Source organism: Struthio camelus, chromosome 17, assembly GCF_040807025.1.
Source record: "Struthio camelus isolate bStrCam1 chromosome 17, bStrCam1.hap1, whole genome shotgun sequence".
NCBI classification, from domain to species: Eukaryota; Metazoa; Chordata; class Aves; order Struthioniformes; family Struthionidae; genus Struthio; species Struthio camelus.
This window is the reverse complement of record NC_090958.1, coordinates 18541371-18554098: the sequence shown is the minus strand read 5'-3', so window position 1 is coordinate 18554098 and position 12728 is coordinate 18541371. Positions and strand designations below refer to the sequence as shown.

General features: G+C 40.8%; 1 long non-coding RNA gene across 2 annotated transcripts; it reads right to left on the bottom strand.

The window, feature by feature from the left end:
* Positions 1-84: 84 nt before the first annotated feature.
* Positions 85-12728, bottom strand: LOC104145596 (uncharacterized). Of its 2 annotated transcripts, XR_011135158.1 has the most exons (5): positions 12591-12728; positions 12001-12062; positions 2618-2785; positions 2427-2536; positions 85-170 (listed from the first exon to the last, which is right to left on the bottom strand). It is a non-coding gene; the product is annotated as an uncharacterized lncRNA (long non-coding RNA). The 2 variants fall into 2 exon arrangements; XR_694380.2 differs by lacking the exon at positions 12591-12728 and having other exon boundaries at positions 12001-12427.

The window sequence follows — 12728 nt, the reverse complement described above, 5'->3', positions numbered from 1 at the left end:
GGAAATCTAATTTTTTTCTCAGCTCTGTTGATTTTCTGATCCTAAGCAAGTAACTTCATTTCAGTGAGGTCAGTGTTCACCTACCTGCAGAACAGCAGTAATCTTTCTCATGCTGGGTCTTGAGAAGCCAAATGCTTTTAACTTCTGAAGACAGACAATTCATGACAATGCTGCAAAGTACATAAAAGAATGAAAAGTGTATGCTTGCGTGACACCGGGAGAAACTGATCCATTAATCTACAAAATATCTTCCCCTACTGAGATCAGAATTTAATTTATTAAATCAGGATTTAATACTAAAAAATAAATACATTGTGTGGTTTTGAAGACTGGCACAGGTGGTATGAGAAATAAATGCTCTTATAGTCCTCTTTATCAGTTGCAATGTCATTTCTGAAGAACTTGGACCATTATATTTGTACAGGACAGTCAGCTAAAAGATTTAGAATCTCTATGTTTCTGCATTCTTTCTCAATTAGCTTAGCACTTTGCCTGCATTTTTTTAATAATCATAATAAGCAACTTCTCCTACTTTACATTACTAAGTTACAATTACTAAGTGTACTGTACACTTAGTACATTGGTGTCATGACACCCAGCAGAGGTAAAAACTGCTGTTATAACATTGAGAAATGAGGTGTAAAGGTAAAGTGATTTATCCAGTCCACTGGAGCAAGTCAGTAGGATAGAGAGAACCAAAACCATGTGGCACTAGAAAAGGCTTTAAACCAACCTCATGAGGAAAACAGGAAACTGAAACAGAAGCAATTACATCTTCATCTATCAGTCCTACTTGACCTAGAGGTTTCCCACTTGCTTAACAGATGTACTTAGGATGTAATTGTTTTTAAACTTCAGGCTTTCAGATATCTCAAAGAGTTAGACATGGTATCTTATTGTTCAAAATGCTTATTTTCACAAGGAACTAAAATACAAAGATAAAACGTCTAAAAACAGTCTTATGCAGCAAGTTTATGTTCTTGATATCCAAGGGAGGAAGGTTATTTTTCTGAACAGGTTAGTATCGAGGCCCCAAAAAGAATAATGTACACCCAAAACGTTTCACTGGTGATGTTTAGGTAAAAGCAATATGCAAATTACTGGTGTAAACGTCCCGCTAAGCTGAAAGGGAGGTCTGTCTGTCGCACCAAATTTCATTGAAGTTGGTGCATAACCATGACTGTTCCTTAAAATAAGCATAAAAAGGTAACAAACACCCCTCTAGAATCAGAGAACTGAAACAACAGCAACTATTATGCAAATGACAGGCACATGGTGAAACTTCCGTACATTGCATATTGTCCAAAAGGTTTCCCTCTAGACTGATGCAGCAAGTGCAAAAAGGGCATTTGAAATCTGGAGCTTTGTGTCTGTGCGAGTGAAAGACAAGAAACAAACACGCACACACTAGGGAGAAACACACAGGGAGAAAAAAGAAAAACTGGATTTTGAGATTGCGGATCCAAGAAAAGGCTTTGAGGGAGCTTTTTTTTGGTCAAAGTACTGTGTGCAATAGCCTGTGGATTGTTTCATCCTATGCTCTGGGAAATAAGACTTTTTGCATGCCTTGTAAATAATCAGGACTTCATCAAGGCAATGCCTAACATCATAATGCAATTATCTTCTAACACAAACAACCCGTTAATCTCCAAACTGGCTAACAGCTTGAATCAAAAAATGAAAATAATACAAATGACATCAAAAATGCTGTGGCTTGGCCTTAGCTGAAATAATAGCTGATTTCACAGGTACCTGGTAAGGATGTCTCAGCACGAGCCAGTCAGTGCAGCTGTCTCCTCAGGGGTTTATAAGAACAGTCATTAGAATCTCTATCATTCTTTGCATTCTGTCACCCCAAAATGCAACTTTTCATGCCATTCAATTGGCCACCAAACCAAGATTGGCCAGACTAGCTATTCTAAGAAATGGCATTTTTGTATGCTTGTCATGTGCAATGAACAGCCCATATGACAACAATCTGGCACAATATAGGCACAAATAGGCACAATATATTCATTTCGGTCTCTGTATTGCATGTAAAAGGCTGGGCTGGTGCTGTCTATTTATGAACCAGTAATCCAATGAAAGCAGTGATGCTAGTATAGCCCTTCAAATAGTTGGTTGGCTTTGGATGATTGACAAACAATGCTGTTCTCCATTCTTCTGTTGATTGATTGCTTCATGGAGTTATTTTTGTTGAAGGGCAATTAACTGTTCTTCATGCTGTATCTGCAAGCTACTTGTGCTGTTGCTCTTTCTAAAGAAACACTGCTATGTTGTTAAGCAGAAAGACACAGGTTTATAAAACAATTTCAGAAAAGATTGATTTTTACCTGTCAAGACCAGGATTTTATTAGCACTTGACGTTCTGCTGCAGCATTTATAAACTCAACTCTTCAATACTACAAACAAAGAAACTGTCCTACCTGTAGCAGCACGAAAAGACTTCCAACCATCCTGGCCTCGTCTGGGGACCAGTCTATCACAAGTCTGTAGACTGATGAATTATTTGGCTTTACTGGTTTATGCCATCTGGCTGTAAGGAACAGCGGGAAAAACAGGTGAGTCACAGTGAGCGTAGCAAGACTGCAGCATGCAGAAACGCAGTTCGGCTTACCTCTCACACATAAATCACCAACATCTCTACACCAGCAGAATCACAGTAGACACCTATATCCTTTTTTGTATGTCTCCCTCATATTCACTTAATATCTCATCAAGTTGCACACCTTCTGTGGCTTTACAGATAACAGTTCTCAGTCTTCTTTTGAAAGTAGACCATTGGCTGGAAAACATAGCAAAGAGTTACTGGAAAGAACAGGAAAAGCATTTCAAGAAAGAAGGAAAGGGGAGGCAGACACTAAGGGAAGAACAGCTTCGGAGATACGGGCATTTACAGCTGCAACACAACGCCATACAGAGAACAAAATTATTCTCTCCGGAGGAGAAGGCGTTCCAATTTACACTGCATGGCTTCAGTTCTCAATTACTGGCTTTCAGTCTTAGTTTAGGTTTTGAATGCATGTCACCACTGAAGAGAAAATCAGTAAAGTGTTTTCTCAGGCCACAGATTCACTGACCTGGCTTCCTTTTCTTAGGAAAAAGGGTAGTTAGTGCTACAATGCCTGTGGAAACCTGCTAATTAAGACCCGACAGGATCTCAGAACTGATTTGTGGATTTGAAGTAAAAGATAAAAATAATAAAAGTTTAAAAGGCACCCTCATTTAAAATCTTGCTTCGACTCCTCTCTTTTGTGCCCTATCGTTCAGACTCTCTAGTCACTGTCTTCTTTTTTATAAAACCATGGCAAATTATACTTACTTAGGGATGTGCTCATGGAAGGCAAGTCATCTTTGGATGAATAAAATGTATTGAATTGCGGTTTTTATTCCCAATAGCACTAACTTAGCATACGTGACTGAGTAGATTTTTTATCAGGGTTGACACACCTTTATCTAAAATTTACATAATAAGCCAGCTCCAGCCTTTTGTAGTAAATTATAAACAAGTATTTACTTGACTGAGAAGTTTAAAGAAATGCCAGATAAAAATTATTCTATAAAAATGCCATTTCCAAGCACTAAACACTCCTGTGCTTTAGCTTATTTTTTATATACTTTACCCTACGGTCCTTCTCTGGAAGTAAAATCCCATATGCAGAAATGCTCTTCCCCTTATGGGGCCCTGTAATTTTCCTGTCTGGGACCTTTGAACAGCCCAAGCGCATGTTTCTTCTTTAACACTTCCGTATGGGAGCACCCAAGCACCACAGCCAGGTTGGGTTCCTTTACGGCAAGTGCAGTTCAGACTTATGTAAAAATGTCTGTCCCAGGCAGCTCACTCTGGACAACACCTATAAACCACGGCTGATGGAAACAAGCTGGCACAATTTTGCTTCTTGCCATCTTGAGTAATTCCTCCATCATTCCCTCCTTCTCTGTTTCTCCCCTTGTGCAAGCTACTACATGACATCCCCAAACATGCTTTTTTCTTTTTCCTTCCTACAGGTCCTTCTACCTTCTCCCTACTATGGGTATGGAAATTACTCTGAATAGAATATAGAAAGTAGCAAACAGACTATGAGAAACCATCTAATCCTGCACCATGGGAACAGCTATGCCCCCATCAGACCCAGCAGGTATTTGTCTAGTACACTGGAACAGCTATGCGCCCATCAGACCCAGCAGATATTTGTCTAGTACACTGCTAAAGCCCTCCACTAACAGAGATCCCACAACCTCAGAAGATAATTCAGTCTCTTGCTGAACTTGCCATACCAACATGAAATGTTTTGTGATATCTACCCTACATCTCATCAGCCGCAAGTTAGGCCCATTTTTGTCCTATTAAGAGCAGTTTATTTCTTCTTTGTTTTATTACTGTCTCTCCTATCCATTTTCTCTTCTCTAAACACAACATACTCTCAAGCTTCCCTCAGAGACTGTGTTTTCAAGATGTCTGATGGCTCCCATCAAGACTTTCCCCAGCCTGAAAAGCAGTGATGAAATCCAAACACAGCAATCTAGGTGATGCTTCATGTTTAGCTTTTAAGCAGTTCTATTCTGTGTCTGTAAAACATTTATTACAGTAAGATTTTGTCTTTGAATGATGCTTCCAGCTGCAACGGAAGTATAGATAATAAGAAAAAATAAACAGTATAGACAGATTCTTGCCAGTAATAGTAATCCCAGCTCTCCACCCACTTACCCATTCATGCATTTCATTTTGCTATATTTATGTATTTTAAATCTCAGTGTCAAAATATTCTAAACCTTACCATATGATGGATTTACATGGAGCTACATGAATGAAATTAAACTAGCCTAATATTCATCAAAGCTTTCCTAGACAGTTTCACTTCCCTGTACTCCAAAAAGCCATGAAAACTTGTAATTTATGTTACTCCTAAAACGTTCCTTGTAATGAGACAAGGCTTTTATCAACAAAAATGAAAAAGCCAAGATGTACTCATCTCTTTTTCTTGATTAGTTCTGCTTTGTCACAGAGGAAAACTAAGCATCCTCATTTACGAAGAGTAGCTCCTGAATTGAAATAGCATGAAATCTGGTTAGGGTGGGCTGATTATTCAGTGTAGCAGAAAAATGCTGAAGCCTGAGGAAAATACTTAGATACCAAACAAATAGACATGATGGGATATTTATGTCAGAAACAGAAGTTAGAGAATACTCATAGTAGATAATTCATGCATTTCTTGGTCTTACATCTGCAGATCATGGGAAATAAATCCTTGCACCAGAACACAAAGGATATGAGCACACTGGCCTGTCTATGTATCCCTTCTTCTGTCTTTTCATTTAATTCTAATTACCATTTTAGTTCAGTTAAGTGAGGCACTGCTGGCACGATAAGCTGTACAAGTGTTAACATAACGTTTAAAAGAAAAAAAAAAAGTGACAGTCTTGTGTAGCGTCTGACAGAATTAGCCAAGTTCAGACAGGGTAGCTACCTTTACAAGTAGATACAATCCTTCCCTATTCATGGTTTTGTGGCAATGAAGTTTATTGATCCCAAAGTGAGAGTGAAGGGGAAATGCTGATTAGGAAACTTCTTCCACGTATTTTTGTGTATGGTTCTGACAGTTCCAGACTGGGATGGAGAAAGGCAAAACCATGTTGTCTGACTGTGACCAAAAAACACAGAAGCTGAAGTACAGCCAGCCTTTTGTCCCTGCTTTACAGAACTTTGCATTCCTCTTGCTACATGCCAAGGAGCTGACTGAGCCATGACTGAGTTAGGCCACTCCAGAAAATCTGGACCAACATTCAAAGATATTTGATGAGACTCCCTCTGATAAAAGATGCAAGATTTAAAGTACTGATCTCTGCTGTGTAAACCTGCCAAAGGACAGATCCAGACTTAACTGAGGCCTGGCAGAGGCAACGAAGGGACATAAGTTTTTGTAAAAGAGGGCTCTCGATCAATATAAAGTAACTTGAACTTAGCCTGCACACCCACCCAGTGAAGCTAACCAGCTAGTTAACCAGCAGGGGTAGTTTTCCCAGGGCAGAGTCTTGGTGGCCTGGCCTGAGGGAGCTCTTGCCTCCTCAGCACCAGTAAGTAGTATGATGCTTCCACACCTTGTGACGCAGTTGCAGCTCCTGGCCCATACTTCCCGTTTCCATGAGGGCTTTGGTGATGTGAACATCCTTCTCTTCCCCCAGGAAGTCTGACAGCAGGTTTGACAACATGCTTCAATCATCCTGAATGAACATTTCAGGGAGCCTAATGAATCAGAAACAAATTCTGGCCGATTACCACACCCATCACCTGTAGGAGTCCTGGACAGGGAGGTAACATCCTGTTTGCCTCTTCTTACACTGGGGCGCTGCACTGTGACAGCAGCATGATCAAGAGGTCAATGCATCTAATTTTCTGCACAATGTACTGAGTATGACTGACATTGCCATTCTCTCTAAAATACAAACGTGAAGTAAAACGGTTTGTGTTCATACTATTTAATGTGGAGGATGAAAATATATTTAATTTCAAGATGGGAGAGCTTTAATATGTTCAACCGATCAATTCTCGTTTCTTAACTATCAACGATTTTAAATTACGATAGAGTTGTGTCTCCAAATGGAACTTATACTGATTTAACTAAAATCAAAGCCGAGTTCTTTAACACAAAATAGCACAGCATTGAATATTTTAGATGTCTGGCCTAGAACAAAGGACATCTTTGAGCAACAAAGTAATGCCCCTAGAAGAAAAAAAACAGAAGTCTGTATCAGTAGTTCTGTGTCAGTAGCTGGAATTCTTTCTTCTTATCAATGAATAGCTCTCAAACACTGAGATCTGCAGGATTAACATTTCAACCAATCTACATGGAAGATTATAGAAAATTACAGATATATAAACGTAGAAACCCAAACTATTTCTGGAGAGTCTAATAAAAAGTCAGTTTATCACATTTTTTTCTTTCCAAGAGTTTTATATAAAACTTGATGTAAAATAAGCATTAAATATGAAGCTCAAGGTATTTCAGATGAAAGATTTATTTGGGATTTGTGTCCAAGTAGTAGCCACCTCTATACAGACCACTTTCAGCATTACAATACTATTGTCAAACAGTACTTCTCTACTCTACAAGAGGAAGAAAACACCACAGATCTTGCAGCATACACTGATCAAAAAACTAACATTTTTGTAATTGATTCTTGAAAACTGAATTTAACATCTTCAGATCTCAGTCAAGCTATTAGGGATTTTGACAATTTATTATCACAAACCCTGTGAAATGCTTTATAAAGTGGTCCTTGTAATAATTTGTATGAATAGTATAAATCCATCTTATTACATTTATACTTTTACAATACTGAGCAGAGCATTGTAGCAGATTTTTATTTATTTCCTCATTTTACTCCACTAGTTTTGAGGGAGTTGAATTTTAACACAGTACCAAATAACTGTATTTAAACCTACCTATTTTGGGATATTAATAATGAGTCTTCTGAGACATTAGAGATTCAGAAATTCAGGACAACCGCTAAGGGATCTGTTCATCTCCCAACCACTCTTCCTCACTGATGGGCAGCATTTAAATATTTCCCTCCATAAAAAAAAAAAAAAAGACCACTTGTACTAAATTCTTGACTAAGAAAGTGAGAGATGAGATTACCCAGAGTAACACTAAACTCCTGCTTTCTTGTGTTATGCATGTGAAATACCACAAACAGAATCAAAGTGTAAATTGTTATTTCATTCATAAGCTGAATATGAGTCAACAATAGCATACAGCTGCAGAAGAAGCAAACATCATATTGAGACACTTAACAGGAGCATTGCACAGAAGACATAGGAAGTAATTCCTCCAAATCACTTAGCACTAAGGCCTTATCTGAAGTACTATCAGCTCGAGAGAGATGTGGACCAATTGGAGGAAATACCAAAGAGCAAAATTGATCAGACTTCTAGAACACGTGACTAAGACAAAGTTTGAAAGGACCGGGGTTATGTAGAGCAGAGAAGACTGAGAGAAGGTGTGGTTACAGCCTTCACACATGAAAAGGGCTGCAGATAAGGGGAAGGAAATAAACTGCTCTCCATGCTTACGATGGCTTGAACAAAAACTAAAAAGCTCAAATTACAGTACCACATGTTCAATTAAGCATTAGTAAACTCTCTAACAGTGAAGAAAATTCAATAATGGAAGAGACTGCAGATGGAGTCTCTGTCATTCCATATGGGACAAATATTTGTCAAAAGTAGTGTAGTTACAGTTGATCCAGCCTTGGGTCACCGGACTGGACTGAATGACCTCTAAGTAAACAGTCCAGCCTTTTTTTATTATGATTCTATAATTTGCCTTTACATTTGTTTCGTGTCCATTTTAGCTAAGGCTATGCTTGCCAGCAGGGTGATTCATATTCATGTTTCCTATAATAAAATTGTCCCTACTCATTTTAACAACATCTCTTTTTATTTCTTCTTCTTACCTACCTTGCTATGTCAGAGCCTCATTCAGAGTTTATTGTTAATATGTCAAAATGAAAAAATGTGAATATTTCCTTTGCAATCGAAATTAATTTCAGAAGTTTGAAATTATTTTATTACACTGTTTAGTTTCTCCTTTCTCCTCTGTCAAATACTGATTTTTCCACCTCTGTGCTTTCCAAGTTTTGCATGAAGAGAAACGAGTTATTTTTTTGTTAACATAGAAATGCCAGTATTCCTTGCATAGTGGCATTATTAATGATGGCTCTAGGGCTCTCTAAATCAGATGTACTAGGTACATAAGGCAGAGGAGCTAGGATTCAGGGTACAGAAATCTGGTTATTGTAGATCACATAAAAATAGCAGCTATTTCTTCTATTTTACACATTTTTTAGTGCCACAAAGGACATTAAAGCAAAAATGGGCATTTCTAAATGAACAGAAAACACATACAGCAAAGCCTTAGGATGAAAACTATTTCCCTCACATATTACAACTGTGTTAACATAAAATTAAACTGGAGGCCAAGACAATGTGCCTTTAAATTAAATTACATAATAGACAAATAGTCATTTCTAGGCAAGAATAGTGAATTTCCATTTTCAGCTCACAGGCCTGAATTTCTGCCCATAGACCATGAACATCCTATGCTAAATCTCTGTAACAGCAATGCACAGGGAAGAATAAGGGCACAATCAGCTCCAGGAGTGGGGACCCCACACAAAGATCATTCCAGACTCTGGCCACCCGAGGCAGACACAAATACAGCGAAAGCAGTAGGGACCCAGCTGTAGACAACTGACCCATCTGCTCAAAAATAATTAAAGTAAAAGACTGATTTTCTGTACCAGCCTATTTACAAGTTAAGGATTTGACTTCTTCGGCTTGGTGATTTATGTCACAAAATTATTTTATTCTGTTTTTAAGTCACACCATCTCTTATAATGTAGTACAACGCTTCTTTGTAGTTATCGCAGTAATCTTCTGAATGCTTCATTGAAGTTACAGTGGCTGACATTTTCTGGTTACATGCAGAACAAGAATAATATTTATTTTGTCATTATATTATACAATGTCTTCTGTATCAGATGCCAGGCAGACTGCTTTATAGTTGCAGAATGCATTACAGGATCAGGGCCTTAATACTGAAAATTCTTGTATAAAGCTATGGCAGCATTCCATGTTATGTAAGCTGATAGATCATACAATATGCTGTTAGTTCCTGAATGGTGGGTATGTAAAATAATTTAGTGCTCCATAAGAGAGGGGAATAAAAGAAAATAGGATACGGAAACAGAAGAGGAGAATCTTACGTTTACTAATAATTATCTTATTAACTTGCACTGAGGCAGGACAGGACACATTTCTCAGATTTAGCACTGTATATTAATTCAAGAACTGATTTTTAACTTTGATTGTTAAATCCTCTAAAATTGAGAAGAACTGCAGATAAATAAATAAATAAATTTGAAATGGTAAAAAAATTCTTGTGTTCAGCTAGTCCAATACGGCTAAAAGGGATTTCTAAAACGTCTACACCATCTCCAATTTACAGTGAAGTGGCCTGCTTTTTACTCCAGGGGCAGGTCAGGTTTCTTACCTCTTGCTGAAACACATGCATCGGGATCCTTGGAGCCTGGCTGCGCTGCAAGAAATTGTTTGCCACCCCCCAAATGACAAAGCACAGACTTTGGCCAGTATACAGTGTAACCATACACCTTTTTCTCTGCTTGGCCTGGCATGAACGCACCCAGAGCTACACACATCTCTCTTCGAGCTCTGAGTCAGCTCCTTATTCAAATACAAGGCCTTGGTTTGTATTTCAAAGCAATTAGCGGATTGAATCGACAGCTATATCAAACCCTGATTCTCCATCTGGGAGCTACTGTGACAACCACAGTCCTCTGGGATAAAGCAGTCCATAAAGCCCTGGAGGGAGCATATGAGAGGTGGAGACAAAGAACTTTCAGCTGGGGGTTACCCAGCTCTGAAACAGTCCTTCAGAGAATAACAGATGCATCCAAAGCCCAGCCATCTCCAGGAAATATTGCACGTTTTTCCTGTTGACAAGCCTTTCTTGCATGAGTGTCGCTTGTTAAGTGAACGTCTTATTTTATTCCCAGCTCTGCTATTTCTATTGATTTTGTGGAAGATACTCAGCTGGTACAGTGACAGTATTAGAAAAACTGTAGACAGAATGAGTTTTTTCAGCGTTACTCCCACTAAAACGTATACACGCTTACTTTTCCTCTCTCTTCCTCTATTCCTGTCTTATATGAATGAATGAAAACAAGGTAAAATTCCTACCCTGGTAACAAAACAATAACACCAGCCACTACCTTGTAATAAAATATTGCGACTAATCTAACCTCAGCAGCTTTCCTACTTCTCCAAGGGGGCCTTGTGAGCACAGCTTATCTCAACAGCCAGAAGTCAGCTGCCAGTTCCCACCTGCCATGAAATCTTCAAACCTCAGCCTTCTCTCTGACTACTAGGAGAGCTCCCAAGAGAGGCTCTCAGTGGATTTCGTATCTATGGATATGTCATCCATCTGCAGCCATTGTGTCCAAGTACGGACTGTGTCATGTCTTGACCAAAAATAATATATACCCATGGACTGCCTCTCTCTTACAAAAGCATTCGATACCAGCTCTCCCCTTTCAAAAATGAGAACTCATTCTCAGCTGTGTGCATCTCTAGTGCCAGGGAAAATAATATCTATTTCCATAATAAAACCAAACCTGGAGACTCTTCTGCTCTCTAATACATGAACGGTAGTGAAATGCTACCAAACACAGGGTACTGAGTTACCACACAGATCAGTAAGAAACTGCTTCTATGAACTTCTTTGAACCCCGTGTGTTCTGTACTGACCTTAAACAAGAATTACGCGGTTGTGTGCATCCTCACACTGCTGAGCCAATGATAGAGAGATTATTCATGGGGGTTGAGACTTAAGTGCTGGTCCATTCACATGGCAAAAATACTTCTTCCCAACAAGATTTAATAGGATATACAGCACTGGCAATAGATCTCATGTTACTACAGCTTTTAATTCATTTTTTCCCCAAATACCACAGCACACTTGTTATAATGCAAATAATATATTACTGTAAATAATCTGATCAAACAGGTAAAAAAATCTGTAGTGCTCCGTCTCTGTTCAGCTGTGCGCGGTCAGCCACTTCCAATGGGAATCGCCACAGTAAGTACACACGAAAAATATTTAACCTTTATCGCCACGTCTTTCTCATTACCATGATTTGCTTCACATGGACACATGCTGCTGAACAGTGAGGTACGTCTGCCTGTGCCCACCTCTCTGAGCAGGCTCAGGATTGCGTCAGCTGAGTGTGAAATTAGACTGGTAGAAAATGGGGAAGGTTATATGACAGTGAATAAAAGAGAGAGAGGTGTCAATTTTTCTTTGGATCCCTTTTTTTTGTTTTTCCCCCTCACACGTATCGTGATGTTGCAAAACTTTGGCTTAGCACCTTCTGGCACATTCACTACAAATCTGTAGGTATGGATTTGAGGGCACCTACCTGCTCGCGCACGCTCCTTCAGGAAAAGACTCCCCGACAGGCCACGGGGTTCCCTCAGGGAGCTGAAGGAGAGGAAAGCAAGGGAGATGAGGGACCAAGAGGGATCAGTCCGTAGGGGAGAAAAGGCTAAAATTCAGAAGGGCTCTGACACGCCACGACGCAGACTGCTGAAGAGAGCAACTCTTGAGGGAAAAGGGATCCTCTCCCGGCACGAGGTGCTGAGGGGGGCAGCCGTCGGGGTGAGGGGAGGCGCCGGGGGGGAAGCAGCCGTCGGGGTGACGGGAGGCGCCGGGGGGGGGGGGAGCAGCCGTCGGAGTGAGGGGAGAGGGCAGCCCTGACGCCAGGGACGAGCGGGGCGGGGCGCGGCCGCAGCTCCCCTCAGAGGCGGGAAGCTCCGCGCCCGCGGCGGGGCGGCCCTGAAGGCCTCGGGGGGGAGGGGGCGGAGCCGGGGGGCGGGGCGCCGCGCGGGAGGGGGCGGGGCGCCGCGGCGCTGGGTGTGTGGGGGGGAAGGGTGTATTGTTCCTCGCGCGGTGCACGCCGGGCCCGCCTCAGAGCCCTCAACCCCCCCCAACATGGCGTCGCGCTGTCACCTGTGTGTGTGAGGAGCGAGCGGGACGCGGCGGCGGCGGCGGCGCAGCGGGCACAGCGGCTCCCGCAGGTCCCCGGCCCGCTGGCGCCGCGGTGGCAACGCGCCGCGCCTCTCTGCTGCCCGCCGCGCTCCGGCTCTC